Genomic DNA, 26448 nt, shown 5'->3' on the forward strand with positions numbered 1-26448 from the left:
TGCACCACACAAAACCATGTCAGGCTAGCCACTGTGCACCCACTCCCCTACTTCCCCACTCAAGGCACATGCTCCTTACGGAGGGAGAAGTAGGTCAGGTTTCAGTTATACCAAGAAAACCTACGCTAAAGGTTTATGAAAGTTCCTTCTGGTGCTAAGGAAGAAATAACAGCATATTCCTTTTCCCCTATTCTCATCCCCTCACCCTTCTCCCCTTAAAGATTCTCAGAAAATTAAAATGAAGTAAAAATCCATTTCCCTGAGGGATTCCCAGAAATGCCACGGTGCTTATGCAGTCTCTACAAAGGTAGAAATATGCCCAGTATTCTGCTCTGCAACCAAAAGGCTATGATGGGCTGCTGGAAGGAGGAAACCCAGATCAGCAGTGACTACAGATCTGAAAATAGCCTGCCAGAAGCTCAAAGGCCCGGTGCTCTCCAAGGGCAGCACCAGGGCTGTGGGCAGTTTACAGTGCGGCCAGCTGAGTGCCACAAGAGCTCCATGAGTCAGCAAGCGCCTCTGGTAGGAAACTGCTGACATGCTAAATTACTCTTGCATACATAAGGTGCACACACCTACCCAGCAAAAATCAAAACAAGGTACACGCAAATTAGCAAACAGGAACCTCTCTACCCTTGCAGTTCTATTTTCTAAGGTTAGACCAAAAATATAAATAACCTATATACCACTGCCCCAAAAGTAGTGGCAACAACCAATAATAATTAATAGCGGTAATAAACAAACAACTCACTCTCAGTGTTGTGATGTGTGGAACAGCTGCATTCAAATCTTACAAGCCAGTTAATTTTAACTGGTTTTAATTTTAACTGGATTTAACTGCTTTTCCTCCCTTCTGAAAAATCAAAATAGTTGCTATATCGACCACAAAAACTGGTAACAGACAAGCACAGTTCCTGTTTTTCAGAGGGGACTTACTTTCAAACCCACAATATCAAGATGCTTAACATAAGTGGAAATTTAAAATTTATTGTTTGATGTGGGAGACTTAAACCTGTATACTAATTCCGATCCCACAAATGTTAGAGTAATTACATCTCAGGTTTGTCCTACGCGTCTTTCATCTCTGTTCTCTCTTTTAATACAGGATCCAAAAATCTACAGGAAAACTGTTTGGAACTCAGAACACATTTTCCCATAGAGACAATGCCATGCTAGTGAGCTAGCATTCCAGGATATTCCATGAAACAGTTTCAAATGTAAAATACAAGTGAGATGTTCAATTGCAATTTAAAAAGAGAAAATAATACTATAATAATTGTTCCAAAACCAATTAAAACTTAAAAAAAAAAACCCTCTTGACTGACTGTGTTTGAGGAAGCATCTAATTAGAGGAAGATAAGGGACAGTCTTCTAAATAAGACTTTTGGTCTTCATCTTGTCTCACTCTGGTTCTTTCAACATGGTTTAAAAGATTAATTTCACTTTGAAATGCATGGCATTCTCTTACTTTGGCATAATGTATCATTAGAAAAATCTTTATGTTTATCAGTTGTGAGCACTGATTTTTTTTTTTTTTTTTTTTTTTTTTTTTTTTTTTTGCTTCAAAAGAAATGATCAAGAGTTGGAAGAGGAAAAAATGAAGGGAAAATGGCTATAAGAAGGGGATACTAGTGAGTGAGGAACAGAAAGAAATGGAGTCAGGGAGAAAAGCAGGCATGGTGGTATAACTAAACTAGGGAGACAGAGGAAAGGTAGGAATTGGGTGCCCCACTAGACAGGGAAGTATTCCACCCAGCTACTCAGTGATCTGACCCACAGTGAAGGAAGGAATCCAGCAGGATAGTTCCACAGACTGGCACTAGATGGCGCCATCAACTCAACATAGCATGGTTGCTGGAGGACTTTGCCTTGGCGGATGGGTAGTTCAGAAGGCAGTTCAGATGCCACAACTGGGTATTTAACAGGTAACAGGTCTAAACTAAGCATTGTTTCATTAGTCAATCAACTTCTCCAAACATTCAGATATAATCACCATGCTAACAGCATAGGTCATGCCAATTTTTAAATAAATTTATCAACTCAATTTTTAGTAATAAAACAGGGTGTGGAGGCAGAGAGGTGAGTGGGGTCCACTGCTTTTTTTTCCTCCTAAAATTCAACATTTAAGGACAACAGCATACTTTGAGTTCACTGCTACTGAATGACAAGAATTCCTAATTATAAACCAACTGGCTTTCTCCTGTAGTTCTATTTAAATGTCAAATAACATACCATCTTGCTACACAGGTTTATGTGATCAGATCCAGTGTTTGTCAAGATGAAGGTGGTGTTCACTGACAAATGTATTAAAACATTAAAAATCATCACCTCCTTATATTTTTAATAATACAGTGGTTTTTATCCTTTAATCTGCTTATCTATATTCTCTGTCCAGGACTGGATTTATAAACACCTTCTCCTCACTCAGAGATGTCCTCCCATAACTAGGTTACAAATGTGTGAAATCTTACCATTCCCAGTGATAGAATTTTGCTTCTTTGGCTTTGTCTCCTATTAACATGCTGATGATTCAGAAAGAAGTGATGTACTAGGTATGCTGTTATTTACACCCTAGTAAAATTTTCATAAAATCTCTTTCTGAGCTTCGTTTTGAAAGGGAACAAGGGGACTAGTTAAGGGCACTGGTGGCCGAAAGCAGCACAGCAAAGACTGCAGAAGGATGGAATGAGGCCGGTGGAAGGAAGAACTGATCGCAAACCTTGCTTAGCTTTACAATTGCAGAAAGGATCATCATCCCTGACACTGATCTTACTAAGGAGATAATATGAAAAGTAAGGGTTAACTCTAAGTATGTCTACATTTTCCTCTTGCTGAGAGGGTAATAATATCTTTATAGTTAATTTCTTTTTTTTTTTTTTTCATAGTTTGACTCTTCAGGGCTCATTCATTTGCATAATATGGAATCTTGAACCCATATAGATATTCTACAAATCAATGCAAGTAATTCTTACATGAAATCAGCTGCTTTAATTTAAGCTCATCATTGTTTGCATAGAAATCTTTATGCACTCATCTGCTTGATTTTTTTAATCACTTAAAACCTCCAACAGTGACACACTAAGCATCTCCTCATTTAGCCATCTCCAAAATTTGAACTAAATACTGAAAAATAAGCACAGTACATTCATATGCTAGATCATTTTCCAAATTGAGCTTCAAATGTGTGCTTGATGTCCTAGTAGCTCCCAAGAATGCCTCTTGACTAAGGAAGACCAACTTAGATGTCCAGCCCAGGGCAAAGCTGAATCAGCATTCCAAACAGTGACCCTGCAAACCTGAGTAATCAGGGTCACTGCCAAACCAACTGCCTCGCTGAGTCCTTTAAAACCATTCAAATCCCCAGTTGAGAGTTGCAACATGCTAATCTGGCAAGATAATCTCTTCCTAATAATAAATTAAAAAATAAATAATAAATAAATTGGGGAGAATGAGAGCAAAGGTTACCTGCTTTTATCTGTTACTAATAGCTAATATTTCTAATTAGGAGCTCTAATGGAATTGGTTTTGGATGAAATTCTTCCTCCTCAGTAGAATCATTTACCTATATAGGAATAGTTTTCCTTCACCTTTCCTACCCTCATTTAAAAAAATGCTAAAAACAAAGTCTTCACTTAACAAGAGGTAGAAGCTTGTACTACAGGAAAATCCTGGGGACAGGGCCATGGGATTCACGTTGTCTAGTTCTTCTTTATGTCACCACTTCTGCTCTCTGATCCCCAGTGGACACTTAGACCTGAGGAATGAAATTATTAGAAAGTGAATCATACGAAAGACAAAAGATGTATTCATTAAAGTTCACTGACACATGATTTTTTCAATTTTATCGTTCAGATAGACATCAACAAAATATCCAATATTTCAGAGTGAGTTGGCCTATATTTCCACTTCTGAGAACTGCTAGAGAGCAAAAACGAAAAGTGGGGGACGGGGGGCAGAACAGCATGGCAGTTAAGAGAACAGGCTGTAGCATCAGATACCTAGTTTCCAATCCCAGCTCTACCTCTCATTAGCTGGTTGACATCTGTGCCTCAGCTTCTAATGATCACACCCAGCTCTGGGTTGTTATAAGGATTAAATGAGTTAATATGAATAACACACATAGGAAGCTCCCAACACAGGCTAGCTATCATCCAAAGAAAAAGAGTTTTAGCATACGGTACAGTAGTTTGTTTTAAATAGATACCGTCAAAACTCCTAAATTGTGCTAAGAATGGTCTAAATAATCCTTCCTGGGCTGCAGAGGCTAGAAACCTTCTTGCTTTGGGGTAGGCAGGGGGTTCATACAGAAGCTGGGCTCACATTTTCATTGAAGATCCTTGCCTAGGTCAGACACTTACCAGCCAACTGGGAGGAATGTCTGTGTAACTTCTAATCATTTAAATGTGGTCAAAATGACCCTAAATATGTTCAAAATAAAAACGCTAACTTGCATTGTTTTCCAACTATGGAACTGAACAGTATTCTTGGCAATTAATTCTGTTTTTATCAGGTTCTAAAGACACAGGTAAATAAATCAATTCTGGACTCTGTATACAGGAATCATTATTTGCCAAAATGGCCCCAAGGGTTATATCATGGTTTATGCAATACTCCAAAGGGCCAAAGATAGTAGTGAATTAATAGGATTAGGAGGCTAGGAAGAAATGACAAGCTCCAAATTTCAGATGGGCTCGGATAGGCAGCTCATTCCATAATTCCTCAGGAAGGGCTGCCCCAACTGCCCAGCCTGGTCACATTCCCCCATTATACCCCCCTGGAATGGAATACCTTTCCTTTACAGAACGTGCAGTGGGTGATCTGTTACTACCTAATTAATGTCATCTCTATGGCATTCTTCACTAGGGCAGGGACCAGAACTGGATCTGTGACCCCTTACCGCTTTCCACTAAGAGCACTATGATCACCTAACACCATGCCTGTCACATAAGAGATATTCAGTAGATGTTTATTTATGGAATGAATGAGGCATCTATCCCTAAAGAATGGCACTTCTGAACACCTGGCCCATTTTGTTGCAACCCCAAGGTTCTAATACAGAATGGGAAGAAAATAAAAACTGCCACTAATGTGTGGATACTGGGATACTAAGGAAACTTCTAGTCTAAGCCTTCTGGGTCAGACTCATGAAAAGTCCTGAGGAAACTCCTGAAGCATCTGCAGAAAATGACAGGGGAGAGAGAAGAACAGTGCAAGACTGGAATTGGAGGACCTGGAAGCTCAAATAGATTTCTTCTGAAACTAACCTGGAGTTTGTGACACGCTAGCTGCAGACACAGGAACAAATGAAAACAATTACGAGAAGAATAGGAGGATTGGACAGTGGAGGATTTAAATGCTTGGGGAAGGAGAAGATGAAAGCAGACACAAAGACAAGAGGGAGCTAGCAACCGAGCTCCAGTTCTCAGGGGCATCAGCAGTGTGTCCTACAGCCTTCAGGAGATGAACAAAAAAGTCAGTGAGGAAATGACCCATCTCAGAACCAAAGGACAATTTATTATCAGGCTAAGGAACAAAAGAGAAGTTAACCAGGGGAATATGCTGGAGAAATGATGATTATGAAGTCACTGGGGAAGACTGAGAGACATCTTGGCTGTAATTCCAATGACTAGAATGAACGAGTACATACGTGAAATGCTTTCAGATTGGGGAGATTTATTATTTTGGAAAAGATAGCTCAAGGAAAAACAAAGGCAAAAATCCTGCCTGATTTGTGAGGTAGTGCCACTGGTATGGCAAGGTTCAATTTCCATATTCTTTAGAAAAGAAATGGTCCTTGAAAAGGGCAGAGTAGTGATTCTAAGGATACTTCCAGCTGTAGGGAGGCTAAGCAGCATGCTGATGGTAAGATTATGTTTCAGGTTTAGGTAGACTAACATTTTAAATTAATAAGAAAGAAAAAAGGGGGGGGGAAGAAAAGTAAAAGGAAAAACCCTGAACTGACAAAGAAAACTACTTTGCTATGAAATGTTGTTCCAGGCCAAAAAATAAAAAAAGGATATTCTGGGCAACCTTTCTAAATTTACAAAATGTTTAGTTCACAGCAGGTTTCACTTTGGACTTGAACTATCTGTAAATATTTACATAAAATTTAAAGATGGGCCAGGAGTAGGTCACACACTCTCACTGACAAAACAGGAGCGATTTTCTATGATTCCCAGGGTCTTGGTGCTGCTTTGCGTAATGTAGCTCTAGCTGTGCCAGAAGTTTATGCCCTTTTCCCCCAAAATGCAAATTTTTACAACCAGCCTTGGCTTCTGATCCTCCAGTGCCTCTGCTAGGGTCCTATGTCACTGGAACTTCTGTAACATCCAGTTAGTAAGAGAGGAACAGGAAGGTAGATGCAGTGTCTGCTGTATAAATGCAGGTTTTGGCAAATATGTCGCATCTGGTACTGTTCTATGTTCCTTGTCCATGAGAGTAGGAGCCATGTCCTCTGTTTAATATGGCTCCTGTGCACACCTAGTCATTGACTCAGGGCTAGACTGTACATACAGGATGGGGAATAACCTTTAGACAGTCCAGAAAACACATACAGCATTCAGGTGAAATTCTTTACAACATAAAATGAGAAAATTCCTCTTCTGCAGAATGGGCACAATGCCTACTTCCCAAGGTTGCTTTGAGGAGTCATCGAGGCAAGTACAGAGAAAGTAGTTAACACTGTTCCTGGCACATATTGAGCCTTCAGTAAATCACAACTATTATTTTAGTGGGTGTTCTCAAATGTCAAATTCTCATGTAGGTCCTCAGGCATTTAATAGCCAAGTTACCCCATCTGGTCAATAACACCTAAGAAGATGACAGGTTATTCAAAAGGAATGGATTATTTACCTTCAGAGGATTGCCATGGCACCCATGATATTAAGTATGTGGCTCTTCATGTTGCATTCTCTATCAGAAAGAAAGTTATCAATCCCTGAGTGGGACTCAGTTTTGATTTCAAGTTTTGTTTTTCTTATATCTTTCAATTTTCTGGATAGCTACAGACATTTACTTGGTGGAGACTCATAAATCATCTACTATGTGCCAGGCCTTTAGAAAATAGCCAAATACAGCAATATTAAACAATAAGAAGTTTTAGCCCATTCAGTGGCAGAAGAAAGGTTACCTAAAAGAAAGGCAGAAGAAAGGCCATCTCTAGCTATTGCATACATCCTCATCCAGCATTTAAAAAATTTTTGAGGGGTGCCTGGGTGGCTCAGTCGGTTGAGTGTCTGACTTCGGTTCAGGTCATGATCTCGTGGTCTGTGAGTTTGAGCCCCACATCAAGTTCTGTGCTGACAGCTCAGAGCCTGGACCCTGCTTGGGATTCTTTGTCTCCCTTTCTCTCTGCTCCTCCCCCACTCAAGCTCTGTCTCTCTCTCTCTCTCTCAAACATGAATAAACGTTAAAAAAAATTAAAAAGTTTTTTTTGAACTAGTATTTTAAACTTAGAGCTTCCACATAAAAATGCAGATATCCTGCTTCTCTTGGATAAACCAGGTAACATGGCAACACAAAGCCAGTATTCCCACCTATTCCTGTGTGGCAACAGTCAACAAGAAGCTAAGACAAAGTAGTGGTTGCCCTTCCCTACTATGCCCCCCTCCTCACCAGGAGAGTGAAAAATGAAAATGAAGGGCCCCGAATTCAAGAATTATTAACAATTTCAAGATGATTAACAACAGATGACTCAACCAAGTGTGAGATCCTTCTGAGCAGGGGGGGGAAGGGTACAACAGAGCACACACATGCCCACGAAGCTGGTCTTGCACCACACCCCCTCAGCAAAACAGGAAGGGTATTTATTTCTCTAAGTAATTCTGTGATTCATTCAGTAATGAAGCCAGCATTAACAACAAGCCAGCTACCATACCCCCCCCCCCCAAATCTGAGGGACAAAAAGTAGGGGAGTGAAGCCCAGCACACTGAGCTAGAGAGCCTCTAAGGATCTCTCTCCACCCTTGTTAAGGCTGGATCCATACCAGAGATACTAAGCGTGAGTTAATCCAAATAAAATTAAACTGCTCCCAACGATATAGATTGGCCTGAGCCCTATTGTTGGCATCACAGGAGTCCCGATCAACCATTCTGAGGAACAGCTCACAAGCGCTAATGAGTAAGTCCCGTTGGCTGTGCAGACAGTGGGCCCAGAAGTGAAGGGCCAGCCTAGGAGAGATTTGAACATGAACCTGACCATCTGGCTCTCCGTGACTCACTTTGATCACAAAATGAATTGCAACAAATTGAAGAGCACATGGCTAGAGTTAATTGTCTCATCTGTAATCTGAACCCACTTTTAAGCAGTTGTTATTACCCTCTATCAGGTGGAAACGTTTCCTACCATCACTGCAAAGTGCATTTCCTGATGAACTGTAATGGATCATTAAATTCCATATCTGAATAACAATACTTTGCACTTATGCAGTGCCTTTCATCCAGGGATTTCAAGGCAGTTTGCAAATAATTAAGCCCCTCATACAGCAGCCAGAGGTGAGTGACTGGAAAGAACTTGCCTGAAGATACTGAGTCAAAGGCACGATTCAACAGAAAGGGAATAAATGGCTTCCTCCCAGGCATTAGCAATACTGAAAAGTGAACTGGGGCGGGGTGGGGGGATTGTTCTGATGACCCCCCTCCCTTGCTGCCTAACCCCCTCTTCTCTATGGCAGATTCTCACATGCAACCTACAAGGAACAGAAAAATAACTAACAAGGGTATTTATAATTTAGCTATGAGTTCAGACACACACATGCATGAAGAGAATGTTTTCCCATATAATCCTGGCATATGCAAAACGAACTGACATTTCAATCCACCTGCAGAAGCAACAGATACCAGAGGAATTAACTCAACACACTTATGATTACCAAATGTCAAACCCAAACCCTTCCAAAATGCAAAATGAAAATATTGCCCTGCACAAATTAGAGTGTGTTCTAACAAAAGTACTTTTTATTCCATGGTTGTGTATTCCATTTTGGGGACCCCCCCCCACTTTGAATGACATTCAAGTTTCAGGAACAGCAAATAGGACAGAATTGGGCAATCAATGTATTCTCTAAACCAGAACACTAAAAAGGAAAAACATTTCAGTCACCACAACTTTTGTGGTGAAATTATAAACTCCTGAAAAACTGAATTTATAATGGAAATGCTGACAGACCTTTCACTGGAGCAGTCTGAGTGCAACACTGTAATTTAGCAATCTCTCTTACAGACTAAAGACTAATTCTAACAAGATGTCATTTTGACTCACGTTTATTACTACCTGCAAGAATGAAAAATGCCATTTACTCGGGAGCTGCCGGAGAACCAGGGTGGGGCAATCTCACATTTTAAGCAAGACGCCCGCTGCCTTACCAAAATAGCCCTCTCCACGGAAAGAGTGGCAGCCTTTCACGCTCAGCTTCTTTCATGTCAGCCAGAGCCTTCGCAGCTCGACATGCCTTTCCTACATGTTACATTTTAATGATCTGAGAAAACCGTTATCGGAGTTAACAACTCTAATTTTACTCTAAACAGACAAAAGCAAAATATCTCATTAGGCATCCTCTCCGCCAAGGTTCCCACTAGGCAGAAAAGGATTTTTATCTAAAGTAATTACCCTTTTCAGTTAAACACACGCAACAGATGAAATTTACACACAGTGCGACTACAGCACTAGACAGCAAAGGTGGAAACCAAGGAACGCCGCGTCTCGCTCCCCGCGGATCCGCGGGGAGTCTGCGGCGCAGTAGGGGGTGGGGCGCCCTCGTCCCTCCCATTTCTCGGGGGCCACGGGTCGCAGCGACCACGGTCACCGGGCGCGAGAGCTGCGAGGCGCGCCTTCTCCGGCCACAGACAAAACCATCGGGACAGCGCCCACACTGGAACTTCCCCCAAGTTGTTAAACTCGCCTACACGCGAGAAGGTGCTGAGGATACTCCGCACGTCCACAACCCCCAAAGCCAGGGGTGCGCGGCCCCTTTCACGTGCATACACTCGGCCCTGCCCGCTTCCTCCCACGGTTCGAGTTCCTGCAAATTCTGGGCCAGATCGAAGTGGACGAGATGCTCACTCGAGTCCCCTCTCGCGGGCAACTGGGGTAGTCCATGAGCGCCGCCCGCCGCCCTCTCCAACGCCACTGGGCTACTAAGCACCCACCCGTGAGAGGAGTACGAAGCGATCACAGGGAGACTCGGCATGGGGAGGTGCGGAGGTGTCCCCTGGATAAACTCCTCTCCTAGGTGGAGCTTGGAAACTGAAGTGTGGGGAGGAAAAAGAGGGTGTGTGTGCGTTGCACTTTGATTTCATGTAGAATCTTGGGGGGGGGGAGGTATAAGGTTTCTATCTCTGAAGGCACGAGCCCCTCGGTTCAAGCTCCCAGGGACGCATTCCCGTAACGCGGTCACTGGATAGTAGGGATTCCACCCAGCGCGCTTCCCTTGGTCTGCGCTGCGAGTCTCCCAGCTTGCCTCTTCCCGGGACCCTAAACTTGGGCTTTGATGCCGCGCCAGTCGCGGAGGTCTCAGCTACCCAGCGGCGACTGACAGCTGAGCGCGAAGGCGCGGTGGCCGCAGTCCCCGCGGAGCAGCCCCAGGCGCGGACGCCGCCGGCAGCTTGGAGGCCGCCGGGCCTGGCGCGGGGATCGCGGGCTGGGGGCCGAGAGCAGGGCCGTGGGTCTGACAGCTGCTCCGGCTTGCGCGGACGCGCGCCTCCCTCCAGCCCGCCCTCCCCACGCCTGACTTATTACCCTCTGCTCCTCCTCCCCCTGCTGTTCCAAAACACCCGTCGACGCGAGCAAAATACAATGCCGCCTCGCCTGCCGTAAACAGCCTGGCGAGAGAGCTCACATTCGCCGCGCCGCGTCCGCCGGCTCGGCTCCCACCCCCTTCCCGTTCCTAGAAAATGCCATAAAAGCGGGCAGGGCGCTCGACGGGCGGCTGCGCGCCGGGCGGCCGGGCTCCCTTCCCGCGTCGCTTCCCCACGCCTCCCCGCCTGCCCCGCGCACCCGCTCCCTCCCCCCGTTAACTTGCCCCGCCGCCCCACCCGGTGCCGGGCCCGGGACCCAGGGCCGGGGACTCACCTCGCCAGAGAACTTTGCGTCCTTTTCCGCCTCCTCTTCCCAGTGTCTTCCCAGCCTGCAGCCCCCTCCCGGGAGCTGGCGCGGTGGGCGGTTCGGGGGTCACCGAAAGCTCTCGGAGAGGACGCGCATCACATGGCAGCTCGTTCCCAGCCCCCCGAGTGTACCGGGTAGGGGGAGGGGAAGGGTCGAGGGGAGGCCGGAGAGAAAGCAAGAGCCCGGCGGCCGCGGGAACAGGCAGGCGGGGTGGAGAGGGCGGCGGCGGGCGCTCACGTTAGCGCTGCTGCGACCGCAGCCCGGGTGTGCACGGTCGCTGCTGCTGCTGCTGCTGCTGAGGCGGCGGCGGCTCGGCGCTGTTTGCTCCGCGCCGCGCGGCTCGCGCTCTCCCCGGAACGCCCACACTCTCAATCGCTACATTGTTGACATTCGGCGCTGACGTCACCCGCTCCCCATTCACAATAACTTTACGGGAGCCGGGCAGCGCACCTCCCCGGCCGCTGGGGCGCCGTACGCCTGGCGACTAGCGTAAGCCGCTCCGCGAATGGCGCTCCGGGGGCTAGGGTGGGGGGCGAGGGGCGGGGGCGGGCGCGCGCGCTCGGCCCGCTCGCGGGAGGGGGCGCGCCTCAGCCGCCGCTGCACTCCCCGCTTTGTGCAGCCGCGCGGTGGGGAGAGCCCCGTGCTCCCGGCCGGACTGAGCGCCTGGCCGGGTCCGGCCTTGTTCGAGACTCGCAAAGGCCTTGAAAGGCAAGGGTTGGGGGCTTGTGGGGGGGAGGGGAGTGGTGAGGGCTGGTGTGGCACGTGGGGAGGGGTGCAGAGCCCAGGGCCCTGCCCCCAGGAAGAGGAGCCAGACGTCGAGACCTGGGATTCCTGGGTTGTCTAGCGTTTCCCAGGAGGGGAGGGAAAAGATGTTCCACTGGCCCCCACCAAGCTAACCTGGCCCCCTCATGAGTGGGGGTGGGGCGAGGAAGAGTAGTTTCCGACCCAACAGCGATGGTGACGGTTGAATCCTTTACCCGAGGGCCTGGGCCCGTCCCGCTGAGCGAGTCTATAGCCCCCACGACTTGGTTTTGGAAGGGGCGAGAGCAATTGCTAAGTGTAAATGGAAAGCCTCGCTTTCAGCTTCAGCCCCAACTCCTCCTGGGTTCCAGCCTCTCCCCTGCATCTTACTCCGGAGGCTGCCAGGGTGTTGCTGCTGTACTTTAAGGCCATCGTGTGGCTGCCCTGTCAGAAGAAAGCTTGATGGTGGTGAGGATTTTACAGAAAGTAATTAGGACTTAGAGTGAACGAACATTTGCAATAAAAGAAGGTTGTGTTAGTGCAGTGCTGGTGCCTGCAACTTTACCCCTGCCAAGGCCAAGAAATTCTGCCACGTTTCCCCGAACACCTATAACTTGGCCCCCTTGTGTACAGGCAGTATTCCATATTATTACATGTGGTGCTGATTTTTAATGAATATTATAAAACTTTGGCTCGCTCTACTGAGAGAAGGATCATAAATCCCCCCCTGTAAAATGGGCACTGGCATATGCTGAGGAAGCAGTGAAGCATTGCCCTGGGAGTCTTGTGATACCAGCCAAAGTGTTACTCTGAACCACCTTCGATTGAGGGCAGAGTTTTAAAAGGCCCTCATTTTGACCGTCTGTGTGGAAAGCTAAGACATGGACCAAAGGAAGCTCAAAAGGCCAGGCTGGGGCGCCTGGGTGGCGCAGTCGGTTAAGCGTCCGACTTCAGCCAGGTCACGATCTCGCGGTCTGTGAGTTCGAGCCCCGCGTCAGGCTCTGGGCTGATGGCTCGGAGCCTGGAGCCTGTTTCCGATTCTGTGTCTCCCTCTCTCTCTGCCCCTCCCCCGTTCATGCTCTGTCTCTCTCTGTCCCAAAAATAAATTAAAAACGTTGAAAAAAAAAAAAAAAAAAAAAAGGCCAGGCTAATTTTTCTAACAGCATTGCAGAGCCTCTCATGTAGGTCTAGAACCACACGGGGAGTTTTTCTCTGCTAGCCTTTATGGTTTTCAGACGAAGAGAAGCCTAAGAGCTAGGAGCAGTTCTCAGTCTCCTGACTTTGGGTCTGGTGCCTCTTTTGATAAAACACCCTTCTTCTTGAGGTCCCTACCTGGCCTTCTGGCAAGGACAGAAAAAACTGAGCCCGATCTGCCCTGGCAGAGCCAGTCCTTAGTCTTGTGGATGGTGATGTTTCTGCCTTCCTCATTCCTGTAAGTGTATGAGTGTCAATGTGATAACTTTGTGCATTTTAATAGCACCAGGAAATTTTTTTCTAGAGCCAGGCTTGAGAAGATCCTTGTGAAGGTCATGCAAATTCATTTCTTTTCAAGCAGGCCATGGCTGCCGGCTGTGATGTGGAGGAGGGGAGGAGAGGGATGTTGCTGGAAGTTGATCTTGCCACCTTGCTTCTGGTCCCAGAGGGTACAACAAAGGCTATTAGGTCATTTCAATTAGTCTACCTGCTAAAGACTCACACTGGAGTTTTCTTAGTTAGAAATTCTCATGTATGAGATGGGACAGCAATTCAAGATGAAAAAAAAAACAAATGAAACTGTGATAGGTTGTATTACCTAGTCATTCAAAATGATTAAATTCGAACTAGTTGACCTCTATAGTCACGTCCAGTACCGAAATCATGTGCCTCTGTGGCTATGAATAAGACAAAACCATTGCCTTGGAGGTGCTTGAAGCCTAGTAAGGAGTTAGTTATTTCCTTTTGAATAGTTAGAAGTAGGTTACTTGAATTAAAGCTTATGAAACACATTCAGAATTGTACGAAATTAGTACTGGACACTCTTCTAACAGTACTACCTCAAGAGATTAGTCCATGAATGGCTTTAGCACCCTTATAGTGAATGTTTGCTGCCATTCTGTGAGTTTATGGTTCTGTTCTGGACGCTTCAGGCATTTACAATGTGAAACAGATGCAGGTTTTTCCTTCTGTATATTCATGATAGTAACTGGAATAGAGGTCAATTTATTTCCCATGTATGCAACATTCAACCTTTTCTGATACACTTTTTTTTTCTGTATAATTACATGTGTGCACTGATCCAGAATATGGACTTCATCTGTGATACATTTCTAAGCAGGATATGATTTCCAGGGATAATAGCTTTGTACCATATTATTGAAGTCAGTGAACATTATTTCTGTAAATATCCCTGATTTTATAAAATAAGATAGGAAAAATTATTCAGGAAACAAACAAAAAAATGAGCAAAGACATACATGAAGAAAGAACTGAGCAGTTCACAAGTTTTTCATTTTCTTGCTCTCCAGCACCCTATTAGAGGATCTGATGGTGCTGAGAAGATATAACGGTTTTCTTTAGGCAGAACAGTAGGCAGATTTTTAAATGTGGTACCTTGAATAAGATATAGCAGTACAAAGTTAATGTCCAGTGGGAGAGAACTGAGTGAGATGTTTAGAGGGGGAGAATGCCAAAGCCAGGAGGAACCAATGTGGTGAAGGAAGTTCTGCTGAGAAGAAACTGAGTTCTACTTGTTGGGCAAATTCCTGAGAATTATGACCAAGGTTTATTATTTCAAAGTCAGATGTTTCAAAGTGTATCTAACCCATAAAACTTCAGCACACTGAAACACTGCACAGGTGACACTTGTGAGAACTGGCGAAATTTGAATAGCTTTGGTAATCTGTTCAACAATTTTTGAGCCACCTATTTTGTGGCGGGCACTGTTCTACAAGCTGAGAAGTTGAATTCTTATTCTAGTGGTGAGATGGGGATGGGAGAGGGAGACAGACAATGAGCCTCTGTGTGTGTGTGTGTGTGTGTGTGTGTGTGTGTGTGTGTATGATATATAATATGCAAATATATAACTATATGCAATAATATATAGTCAGTATTATATAATATCAAATTATGTTATAATATCTGGGGGTGAAGAGTGTTGTGAGAGCAAATAGAGTAGGTAAAGGAGTTCAGGAGTGGTGGTTGGGTCAAGGAAGGCATTCCTGATGAGGGGACATTTGAGCAGAGATATAAATGAAGTGAGGGGGCAAGCTCTGAAGCATTCTTGGGGAAAAGCTTTTCAGATATGGAGAAGAGCAAATGGAAGGGCCCTGAGGTTGGGTGGACTTGGCATCCTCCAGGGATAACAAAGAGGCCACAATGCCTGATACAGAGGAATAGGAAGGAAAATAGCAGGAGATGATGCCAGAGGGATAGCCAGCGGGGTTATAGTTTGGTAAAATGAGAAGACATTTTTAGGGGTTTCTGCAGAGAAAGGACATGACTGGCCTCAACTCCTAAAAGATCATTCTGTTTGTAAAGTAGAAGGGGAGGACAAGTGTGGAAGCAGAGACTACGAGGAAGCTATTGAGATGGGCTAAGAGAAAGGTGATGTTAATTTGGACTACAGTGGTAACTGTAAATGGGATTCTAGATATATTCAGAGTAAGCCAGACAGGACTTATTGATGATTCAATTGCGGGATGGGAGAGGAAGAGGACTCAAAGAAAATTCTGGATTTGGGCATGAACACCTGGTTAATGGAGACTCATTTAGTGAGATAGGAAAATCTATAGGGGGAACAGGTATGGAGGGAAAGCTCAAGTGTTTGGGTTTGGATTTAGTACATTAAAAACATTTTTTTAATGTTCGTATTTATTTTGGGGAGAGAAAGAGAGACAGAGCATGAGCAGGAGAGGGGCAGAGAGAGAGGGAGACACAAAATCTGAAGCAGGCTCTAGGCTCTGAGCTATCAGCAGAGAGTGCAATGTGGGGCTTGAACTCATGAACCATGAGATCATGACCTGAGCCAAAGTTGGATGCTTCACTGACTGAGCCACCCAGGCGCCCCTGGATTTAGTACATTTTAGGTGCTCATCAGATATCTATGTGGAAAAGTTGAGTAGGCAATAAGACATGAGAGCCTAGCCTTCAGGAGAGAGGTCTGGACTAGAGATAGAAATCTGTGTATCATCAGCGTCGAGAATCTGGGAACGTGGGTGGAGAAGAGAAGAGGTCTAAGGATTAAGACCTGGGGCACTCCCAACATTTAGAGATCAGTGAATGAAGAAGATGAAGAAGATCTGGCCGATATGACTGAGAAACAGCAGGCAATGAGGGAAAGGAGAGAGAAATAGAGCCAAATGAAAGACAATGTTTTGAGAATGAGGGAGTAATCAGTTATGCCAATGCTGCTGATGGGTCAAATAAGATGAGAACCTATCATTGACTTTTCAACTTGGTACCCTGGAGGGTATTGGTGTCTTTGACAGAGGGGAGTGCTGGGGACTACCTTTGGCTGGAGTGGATTGGAGAGAGAGTGCAAGGAGAGGAAGTAGAGGCAGTGGATATGGACCACACTCCTTGGAGGAGCTAGACTGGGAAAGTAAAGATGGGGAAATGGGTACGGCCTATGGGAGAGACAAGAGAGCTCATTGGAGGGAATAATCCAGGCAAGAGGGGAAACAGTTAATGCACAGAGAGAGGGGATAACTTCTAGAGGGAAGTTCTTGAGTCGGGTAGGGCCCGTTCATTACTATCAATAGGAGAGAAGGCTGCTTAGGTAGGGGTGTGTGGGGAGGCTGGACTCTGGTGGTGAACTATCCTTGTCTGAGTGATTCTGTCCTTGATTCTGAGTGGACTCAGAAGCCAGATGATCAACTAATGGTGGAAGAGGGAAAAGTGTGGAAGGGGAGGAGGGAGGAGAGGGGTGGTCAAGTGCAAGGCAATACAGCAGGATTGCTGGGCAGCACAGAGGAAGTTTGAGGGCCACCACGAGAATATAGACATACCACTGTCAGGAAGAGTTATTTCTCATTGTACAAAATCTCATACAAATTTTGAAAAATAATCAGTGTATTCCAAACTAGAAATCACTGTAATTTTCCAGAGCAACTAAGATCATGCAAAAATTTTACTCTAGTTACCATGAAAATTTGGCTGGTAGCCTTTTTTCTTTGTAACCACCCATCCCTCTTATTTGTCCCATCTTTATCTCCCCCAAAGATCACCTCAGTTCCTAAGAAGGACTTTGGAAATAGTCCCTAAGAGGAAAGGATGTTCTTACATCATTATCTATAGTGACTAGCCCAAGATCTGCTTCTACAATAAAGAGTTGAGGCAACTACTATCAAAAAATTTAAGTGACATAAAGCAATTCTTTAACATGCATATCTGTTGTGCTGATGAGAGATGAAAAATTGGAAAACATTGTATTCTATCCTCAAGGAACTTAAAAAAGTCTAGACAAGTAGTTGAAACTGCTATAAATTAAACAATTGACTATATGATAATTTTATAGTTAATTTTATTATTTACTGTATTACTTATTAATAATACTTAAAATTATTTACAGAGAAATTCTCTTTATGGAATTTATACTAATGAAAAAAAAGAACATACAGAAAGATTTTTTAATAAATGATAGCAAAAACAAAATAGAGAGTTTTAAATGCCTTACAGCAGAGAATTGGCTAAATAATTTGTGGTTCATATATAAAATGGAGTACCACAGATTCATCAAAAATTATGTTGAAAAAGGATGTATATTGGCATTTTAGTGTTTTGTTAGTACATTTTAAAAACAACTTGCAAAACAGTATGATTCCAGAAGTGGAAAAACTAAGCCTGAATAGAAAAAAGTCTGGAAGGATATACATAGTGTTAAAGTGGTTTTCTCAAGACGAAGAGCTTATGAGTGGTTTTTCTTTGTGCCTAACTGGTTTTTAAAAACTTTTTCTCTTAATATAAATGTATTAGTTCTCTAATAAAGAAAGCCAATAAAAGTTATAAAATTCAAGACATGTGTAATTAAATTCTAATAAGAACTTAAGTGTTGTAGGTGTTAAGAGGGGAAAAAAAATTTATGAGGGCTTGAGCAGCCAGGAAAGGTTTCACAGAGAAGGTGGAATTTGAGTTGAATGTCAAGGCTGGGAAGGATCAGAGAGGAGAAAATGTGGTGGGCCATTCAACACAACTTTGCTCAAAGAAACTTGAAGAAATTTTGCTGTAGACAGAAGTAATCTGACAATTTTAGAATTACTGTGAAAAGAAAGTCTTGATGATTTTACTCTAACAAAAATGAAGTTGAAATTGAATTGTTTTTCTCATCCCACCTAATGATTTTTTGAGGGGCACAGAACTGAGTTCACTAACTCTATAACAATTTCCTCCTACAATATATGACCCTACTTACCATTTCTAATCTATTAAAAAAAACCCACCTGTTTATGTGATAGAATTACACAAGGGCATCCAACCTGAACACTGGTAACAGTCCTGTCCCCACGGGTATGCATCAGGCACAGTGCCTCTGTGAGTGGCAGAGACTGGGGCCTCATCCTTCTCTTCTTTTTCCCAAGATGCTTCCTACATAGATCTCCCACTGCACCACACACTGAGAAGCTCAGTTCAGTGTGTTTCAGGTGGTAGGTATGTGTGGAAACCCAATGACTCGTGCTTAGACTTGATTCAGGCCTTTGGTGATCTTGCAGACGGATGAAAACATGGAGGCGTGCTGTGTTCCAGTTTCACTTCATCACCCTCTGGATTTACAGCTCTGCCCAGCTCTGTCGTCATTGCAGGCAAGATCCTCTTGGTAGGTTTCCTCCATCCTCAATTTTCTGAAGCTGAAAAGAGCTGTGTCAGGGAGGGGGGTTGGTATATAATGTGTCTCAGGATTTGTGCGGGGCCATGATTCAGAGAAAAGGACCTGTATTCCCAGATTTGATGACCAATTCATGCTACCCAGAGCGGGTGCTGAATCGGAATGCTTATTAATTTATTATAACCACTAGTGGGTTATTTGCAGGGTAGCATACTTCATTCTGGAGAGAGCTAAATGAACACCAATTTTTTTTCTCTCAAAGTTTTCTTTTTCAAATTCAGTGATAGATTAAATGTGTATTTTCGTTTCTGATCTCACCTCTGCTGCTTACTGCCTCACCTGTGGGCTCATTTCAATCATAGGAGAAGCATTTGAAAAGTAACTTGTCTTGAATTTCAAACTTTTGGAAAAGTTGCCAGAGTAATACACAGAACTCCCATATCACCCTCACCCAGATACCCCGATTGTTAATATTTTAACACATTTGTGTTCTCTCTTTCTTCTGTCTATATATACTACTTACACCATCATCATTATTCTTATTCTGAATATTTAAAAGAAAGTTTTCAACAGGATGTTCATCAACCCCTGAATGCTTCAGAACATATTTTCAAAAGGTAACGACACTGTCCTACATAATCACAATATAGCAACCAAATCAGGAAGTTAGCATTGATCAGAGACCCAATTCAAATCTCACCAACAGTCCCAACAATATCTCTGTTTGCTTTCTGGCCCGAGATCTCGTTCAGGATCACGGGTGACACTTAGTTGTCATATCTCTTCAGTCTCCTTCCACATGGGGCAGCTCCCTGCAGATGTCTCCTCAGCTCCCAGGCTCACCACTGGCTTCAGGGGAAGGGAAAGAAAGCGCTAAAGGAAAACATGACAATCTCTCTCTTGACTGTTACTTGATTCAAAGTGTTGGTGCTAAATTTATTGAGGATTCATTAAGGATTTGTGCAATCTTTGTAAGTTATGTCTCCAAAAAGGGGGGAGGGCAGAAATAACCAGGTAAAAACAAGCGCTTGTACTTAGTCAATAATTAATAAAAAGCATCCCAAGTAAATGAAGATCCCTCACCTCACAAGGACTTTGCATATACTGTTTTCTTTGCCTCTTTTCTTCCCCAGAAAATTCTTCTCTTACTCACCTTGCTCTCCACTAAGTGAAGCTTCCCTCACCACTCCCCAGGTCAGATCCACTTTACATGAACCTTGGACCTAAATCCTTTGCAACATTCATAACAATTCTATTCCCCTCTCCTTTTTAAATTTATTTTAAAAACTATAGTATAATACACACCGCATAAAATGTACCATCGTAACCATTTTTTAGGTGTGCAGTTCAGTAGTGTTAAGTATGTTTTCATTGTTGTGCAGCCCATCTCCAGAACCCTTTTCATCTTGTAAAATGGAAACTCTAGACCCAGCGAACAGTGGCTCCCCATCTCCCTTACTTTCAGCTTCTGGCAGTCACTCTTCTACTTTCTGTCTCTATGAATTTGACTATTCTAGGTACAGTTTTTCCACATCCTTACCAACACTTATTTTTGTTTCTGTGTTTTGATAGTAGCCATCCTGATGGGTGTGAGGTGGTAACTCTTTGTGGTTTTGATTTGCATTTCCCTAATGATTACTGATGCTGAGCGCTTTTTTCACGTACTTGTTGGCATTTGTATATCTTTTTTTGGAGAGGTGTCTATTCAAGTCCTTTGCCCACTTTTTTTGATCAGGTTATTTGGGGTTTTCTGTTGTTGTTGTTGAGTTGTAGTTCTTTATATATTCTGGATATTAACCCCTTATCATATACATGATTTGTAAATATTTTCTCCCATTCTGTAGGTTTCTTTTTCACTCTGTTGATTATGTCCCTTGGTGCACAAAAGTTTTCAATTTTAATGTAGTCCAATGTATCTATTTTTTAAAAACTTTTGTTACTTGTGCTGCTAGTGTCATATCCAGGATATCATTGCCAAACCCAATGTCAAGGAGCTTTCCTCTATGTTTTCTTCTAAGAGTTTTGTAGTTCTACCCCTCATGTTTAGGTCTTTAATCAATTTTGAATTAATTTTTATATATGGTGTAAGGTAAGCATTCAACATCATTCTTTTGCACATGGATATCCAGTTTTCCTCACTATTTATTAAAAAGACTGTTGTGTCCCCATTGACTACTGTTGACATCCTTGTCAAAAATCATTTGATCATATATAGAAGGGTTCATTTCTGGGCTCTCTATTTTATTCCATTGGTCTATATGTCTGTCTTCATGATAGTACAACATTGTTTCAGTTACTATAGCTCTGTAGTTACTTTTGAAATCAGGAAGTGTGAGACCTCCAACTTTGTTCTTCTTTCTCAAGATTGTTTTGGCTCTGCAGGGTTCCTTGAGATTCTGTATGAATTTTAGGATGGACTTTTCTATTTCTGCAAAAAATACCATTGGGTTTTTGATAGGAATTGAATTAAATCTGTAGATCACTTTAAGTAGTATTGACACCTTAACAATATGAAGTCTTTCAATCCGTGAACATAGAATGCTTTGCCATTTATTTGTGTACTCTTTAATTTCAGCAACATTTTATAGTTTTCAAGTGTACAAGTCTTTGCCTCCTTGGCTAAGCTTATTTCTAAGTATTTTATTCTTTTGGTGATATTGTAAATAGAATTGTCTTCTTCATTTCCTTTTAGGATTGTTCATTTATTTTTTCTTTTTTGAGTGGAACGGTTTGTTCAATTTTTATCTCTTTTTCTGTGCTGGAAGCTTCAGAAATGTAGAAGCAGTGTCTGGTTTTGCCCACAGTTGTACCACAAGCCCTTTGCATAGCAGTAGTCACTAAGTACATGTTCAATAAGTACTTACTAAATTTTTCTAATAGTGTCAGGCTGATTCAGTAGATTGTTTATTTTTATATGTGAATGAAGAATATACTGATGCTGAACCATCACTTTGACTGTCTTTTCAATCCTCCCTTAAAAAAAAAACTAATAATTACTTAGTGCTTACCATATGCTAAGGGTCTTTTTATGTGTTCCTTTATTTCTCGTAGCAATTCAGTAAGGTAGGCATAGAGTCAGAATATACTTTGTTGAGAGTCTGAGTTCTGGAGCCAGACTTCCTTTGAATCTGATTCTGTCACTTGCAAGCTGTGTGACTTTAGACAAATTACTTCATCTCTCTGTGCCTCAGATTCCTATAATATGGGATTCCTGAAGTGCATACTTCTTTGGTTTGTTGTGCCTATTAATTAAGATATTGTATGTCATTTGCTTAGTACATAGCTACATCATAGCAATCATTATCTCAACTTTGCAAATATAGGAACTGAGGTTTTAAAGAGGATAAGCTGCCCGTGATTACACCTAGGCAGTCTAGAATCCCTAATTACTTAAGCCCTGCACTAAAGTGCCTCTTATGTACACTGTTTTCCCCTATATCTGAGAATAGGCAGTAAGGAAAGTCATAAGTCCCCGAGGGATAAAATGTTTGAGGAATTTGCAAGAAATAGAACCTCCCTGGATGCCAGATTAGATGTGCCAAGAAGGCTCTTTTGTTCTTCAGAATTTCAGTTGGAACTCCTGGGGAGACTCAGGGTGTCCTGAAGGGAAATCTGACTCCAAAGATCAGAAGTCTTCACTTAGTAGATCAAGTTCTGTCTATGGACCTACAGTGCAACCAGCCAGATGGCCAGCATGGCTCAGGTGGACCCATAGAAGAGTGAGGAGGTCTTTAGGGAAGGGGAGGGAGACTATTCCATGAGTGAAGAGGAGACTGGAGTCTGGCTCATCTTCCCTGCGTGCACAGACCACTGTCATCACAGGCACATCACCCTCATCTTTGCCCTGTTCCCAGTGATTCCAAAGCTTTGGAGAAATGGAAGTGGTCTTGCCCTTCAGAAAAGACTGGGACCCTAGTCCCAGACCCCCAGGGGAAACAGTGATCATTACAATAGTCACATTCTCAGTAGATTTACACATCCATGGCTAACGTTTGTTGAACACTCACTCTTCTTAATGCTTTACCTACAATATTTTAATTTCTTCTTGGGTGACCAACTCATCCCAGTTTGCCCAGGACTGTCCCAGTTTCGGCACTGACAGTTAAACATCCTGGGAAGCCCTTCAGTCCTAGGCAAACCAAGAGGGGTGGCCACCCTGTTATATCTTCACAACCTCCCTGTGAGTGGGAGACTTGGTATGGAGGAGTGGAGCATTTTCCTAAAGACGTGTCCCCATCAAGTATCAGAGGCAGGATTTGAACTCATGAAGACTGACTGTAGGGCTTGTTCTCCTAACCAATATGCAATGCTGCCAAAACCAGTGAAAGCAGCCTCTGCCAGTAAATGCTTGGGTTTGGTCCAGATACCAAATGGATGGCAAATAGTACTGGCAGCTGTGGGGGAAATAGTAAATTGTGCAATATGAAATTTCCCAAAATTAAAAATGGAAACTCACAGTCTATTGCTGACAAAATGCCAAAGAATGCTTTCGAGACTCAACTGGCTCTTAGATTTGATGTCTCACTTTATTCTAATTTTGGTTGTGCCTTTTATTTTGGTGAGAGTGGGGAATAGGGACCAGATCAGCACTGTTGTTGGGTAGCTTTAAGGTGGGGAGGTGCAATATGAGACTGTCATTCTCTTTAAAGGGCTTCCTTATCCTCCACTTCATCTGTCACCCCTATGGAACATTGCCTGCCCACTTAGCTGCCACCTTATCTGCTAGTCTTCTTTTGCTTCTTTGCTTCTCCTTTTCTTCTACTTCCTATGCATTTCTTCTCTGCAGTATTTTTACCTCTTTTTCACCTCCCTCTCCCACCCCCAGGTAATACAACACACAGTCCACAGCACGTGGGTGGAAGTCATCCATGGTCAATCTAGACCCTTCCACTCCTGAGGTTACAAGCAACCTGGTACAGTTAGCTCCCGCTGTGGCCTCCTAAAGTCCTGTGTTCTAACTTCTGCTCTATAAGTTCCTATACAACTCATTTAACTTTGATGAACCTGTTTCTTCATTGATAAAACTACTCATAACTCCACTTGGGTAGTCACCCAAGATCCAATGAGGTGACAAGTATGACAGCAACCAACAAAGTTGGTCAAAGCATTGAGAGTGCTTGATTAAATATACTTCTCTCAGCTCTGGGACCCATAGGAAACCTGATTCAGACTGAAAGTGAGCAGCATGGCACATGCCAGCTGAAGAAGAGTGTGAACCAGTTATCAGGACAGGCCCAAGGATAGGGAAGGAGGGGATATAGGACAAAAAAAAAAGAAAGGGCAAGAGTGCCAGTCACACATGCAAATGCCAACGATTTGGTGATTTCCTGGAAGTCAAAGAAATGTAGAGTTATTTCTACCTCGAATCTTTTAATTTTGTTGCTTAATTATATTTTTTTTTTCACTTTCAAGAAATAGAGACCTATTCAAGGCAATGCAAGAAAGGCATGGGGGAAGTTATTTTAAGAAACATATGGACTCAACTGAAAACTAGAATTTCAAAGCTGTCAATAGTCAGGGTCAGTCTCTCAAGCGCTGTATGGTCTCTGCTTTCCTCTGAGAGTCTCTGCTCCTTTCTCCTCACTACTGACCAGCTTTCTTTGCCAACTCAGAAAATCCCAATGTCCCCCTCTGCCCTGCTATCCAGAGTCTCCTTGAGTAATTTTTCCCTGGATTCATTGTGTTAATAGTTACCACTTGCCAAGTGGCAAAATCTCAACTCTGTCCCTTCTCAGGGTATGTGTGGGGAGGTGGCTTATTTAGTTTCTGTGTTCATCAGAGTTTTCCAGTGAAACTGAACCAATAGGATATATATGAGGAGATTTATTCTAGGAATTGACTCACATGGTTATGGAAGCTGAGAAGTCCCACTATCTATTGTCTGCGAGTTGGAAAACTGGGAAAGCCAGTGGTATAATTCAGTTGGCATATGATGTTTGAGGGCAGGAGAAGATGGCTGCTCCAGCTCCGTGGAGAGAGAGCAAATTCCTCCTTCCTGCATGTTTCTGTTCTATCCAGGCCCTCTTCCAGAAATACCCTCATAGACATACCCAGAAATGATGTTTTACCAGTTACCTGGGCATCCCTCAGCCCAATTAAGTTGACACATAAAATTAACCATCACAGTTTCTTGGCTCTTCCCTCTGGATGCCACTTTAGCCTTCACTGAGGTTTTCCATTGGCATGCCCAAGCTTCTCCACAGTGGAACTGACCAGCTCTGATCCCTATATATCATAGGATATCTACTCACTACTCACTACTCAGCACTTGTGTGCTGCTCTGTTCTAGGGAAATGCTTTCTCCTTCTAGTCTCCTCTGGTCTAGGCAATTTGGAGATGGGTGTTTACCATGGCAAATGACGCAGCTATTTCAGTTGTATTATATATATCTCTCTGGAGGTAGATAGACCTTCCCTCCAGGGAAGGGAGATTGTGAAGGAGAGCCTCAGACTGTACCTAAAACCACTCTTCTCTCCCAATACAAGCTCTCATGTCTTCTTCCAGCCCACCCTACTGGATTCCTCCATTGCTTTGAGTTGTATGTTGTTGTTGTTTTTCCATTCAGGATTCTGAGGTTGCTCCCTGCAATACAGCCCCCGTTATTCTCCTTCTCTCCTTCCTTGGCTGGTTAGACATGCTTAAACATGTGCAACTCCAGGAAAACTTGGGGATGTTGCCAGATGCTTATTGAAGGGTCCTTGCACATTCTGTGAACAGGCAGAGGATCTCTGAGGCCCCTGATACCTCACATACAAGCCTGTCTGAGTCTCAGCTTGGAGCCCAGCCAAGATACCCCCAAGGCTCATAACTTCCATTGCCTAACAGTTTCAGGAGTAAATGTTGCCCTTTTAAAGGTTCTGACTCTTCCTCATGACACCTTTACACACGTCTTTTCAGTTTAAGCTCCTATTGCCTATTTTCTTATTTGCAGGGTCTTACTTAGCTAAAATTTGTGAGAGAAGAAATCTGATTGACCTGATTTATCTTTTTGCATAGGTTGATAGCCAGGCAATAGGCTTCCTTGGGTGGGCTAGGGGCCTACCAAGTTGGGTGGGTGCTGGATGGAGAGAGGGGAAGGGTGTCACAAGGAACAAATCATAGTCACCAAGGCCTTCTCCTTCAGTGTGTAGATCCTTCTTTCTTTATAGATGCTATTGGTAGGTAAACACAGTAATCAATAACTCAAATGCATTCATATTTTTAAAATGAGCTGTTCTGTGAAATATCAACTTGAGACCCAACTCCCCCCAGCACACACAATAAAACTTTCAACCCTGGTATTTTTTTTTCTTTTTCTTCTCAGGGTATGAAAAGTAATATAGAGGACAATAGTGTTTGGGGGACATCCTGTGTTATCATCTAAGTCTGTATTTTTTTGTTGCATTGAGGACCCCCATATTGATTTAAGTGTCATAAAATTTCACACAGATAAGTAATGATTCACAGCTTCAGAAGAATACTGCTGAGTCCTTTTATGATGCCTTTTATAATGAGAATTCAGCTGCTCTTTTTAAAAATTTTATTTAAATCCAAGTTAGTTAACATCTAGTGTAATAATGGTTTCAGGAGTAGAATTTAGCGATTCATCACTTATATGTAACACCCAGTGCTCATCCCAACAAGGATGTGCCCTCCCTAATGCCCATCACCCCATTAGCCCATTCCCCCACTCCAGCAACCCTCAGTTTGTTCTCTGTATTTAAGAGGCTCTTATGGTTTGACTCCCTCTCTGTTTTTATCTTATTTTCCCTTGTTCACCTGTTTCGTTTCTTAAATTCCACATATGAATGAAATCATATGATACTTG

The 26448-nt window shown here is 43.3% G+C and overlaps 1 protein-coding gene and 1 long non-coding RNA gene across 6 annotated transcripts in view; one reads left to right on the forward strand and one right to left on the reverse strand.

The window, feature by feature from the left end:
• The window catches only part of BACH2 (BACH transcriptional regulator 2), a 354491-nt gene extending 343032 nt beyond the window's left edge, over window positions 1-11459 (reverse strand). For 3 of the 4 annotated variants that reach the window (XM_060616186.3, XM_060616182.3, XM_060616184.3), the window contains exon 1: window positions 11069-11459. The gene's annotated coding sequence lies outside the window, so the exon portion shown is untranslated. The remainder of the gene's footprint in view (window positions 1-11068) is intronic. The other variant, XM_060616187.3, reaches the window with a different exon arrangement.
• Window positions 11460-11529: 70 nt separating this feature from the next.
• Window positions 11530-26448, forward strand: part of LOC132667381 (uncharacterized) — a 96285-nt gene continuing 81366 nt past the window's right edge. For both annotated transcript variants that reach the window (XR_009605106.2, XR_009605104.2), the window contains exons 1-2: window positions 11530-11590; window positions 18529-18632. This is a non-coding gene — a long non-coding RNA (uncharacterized LOC132667381). The remainder of the gene's footprint in view (window positions 11591-18528; window positions 18633-26448) is intronic.

Source organism: Panthera onca, chromosome B2, assembly GCF_046562875.1.
Source record: "Panthera onca isolate mPanOnc1 chromosome B2, mPanOnc1 haplotype 2, whole genome shotgun sequence".
NCBI lineage: Eukaryota > Metazoa > Chordata > Mammalia > Carnivora > Felidae > Panthera > Panthera onca.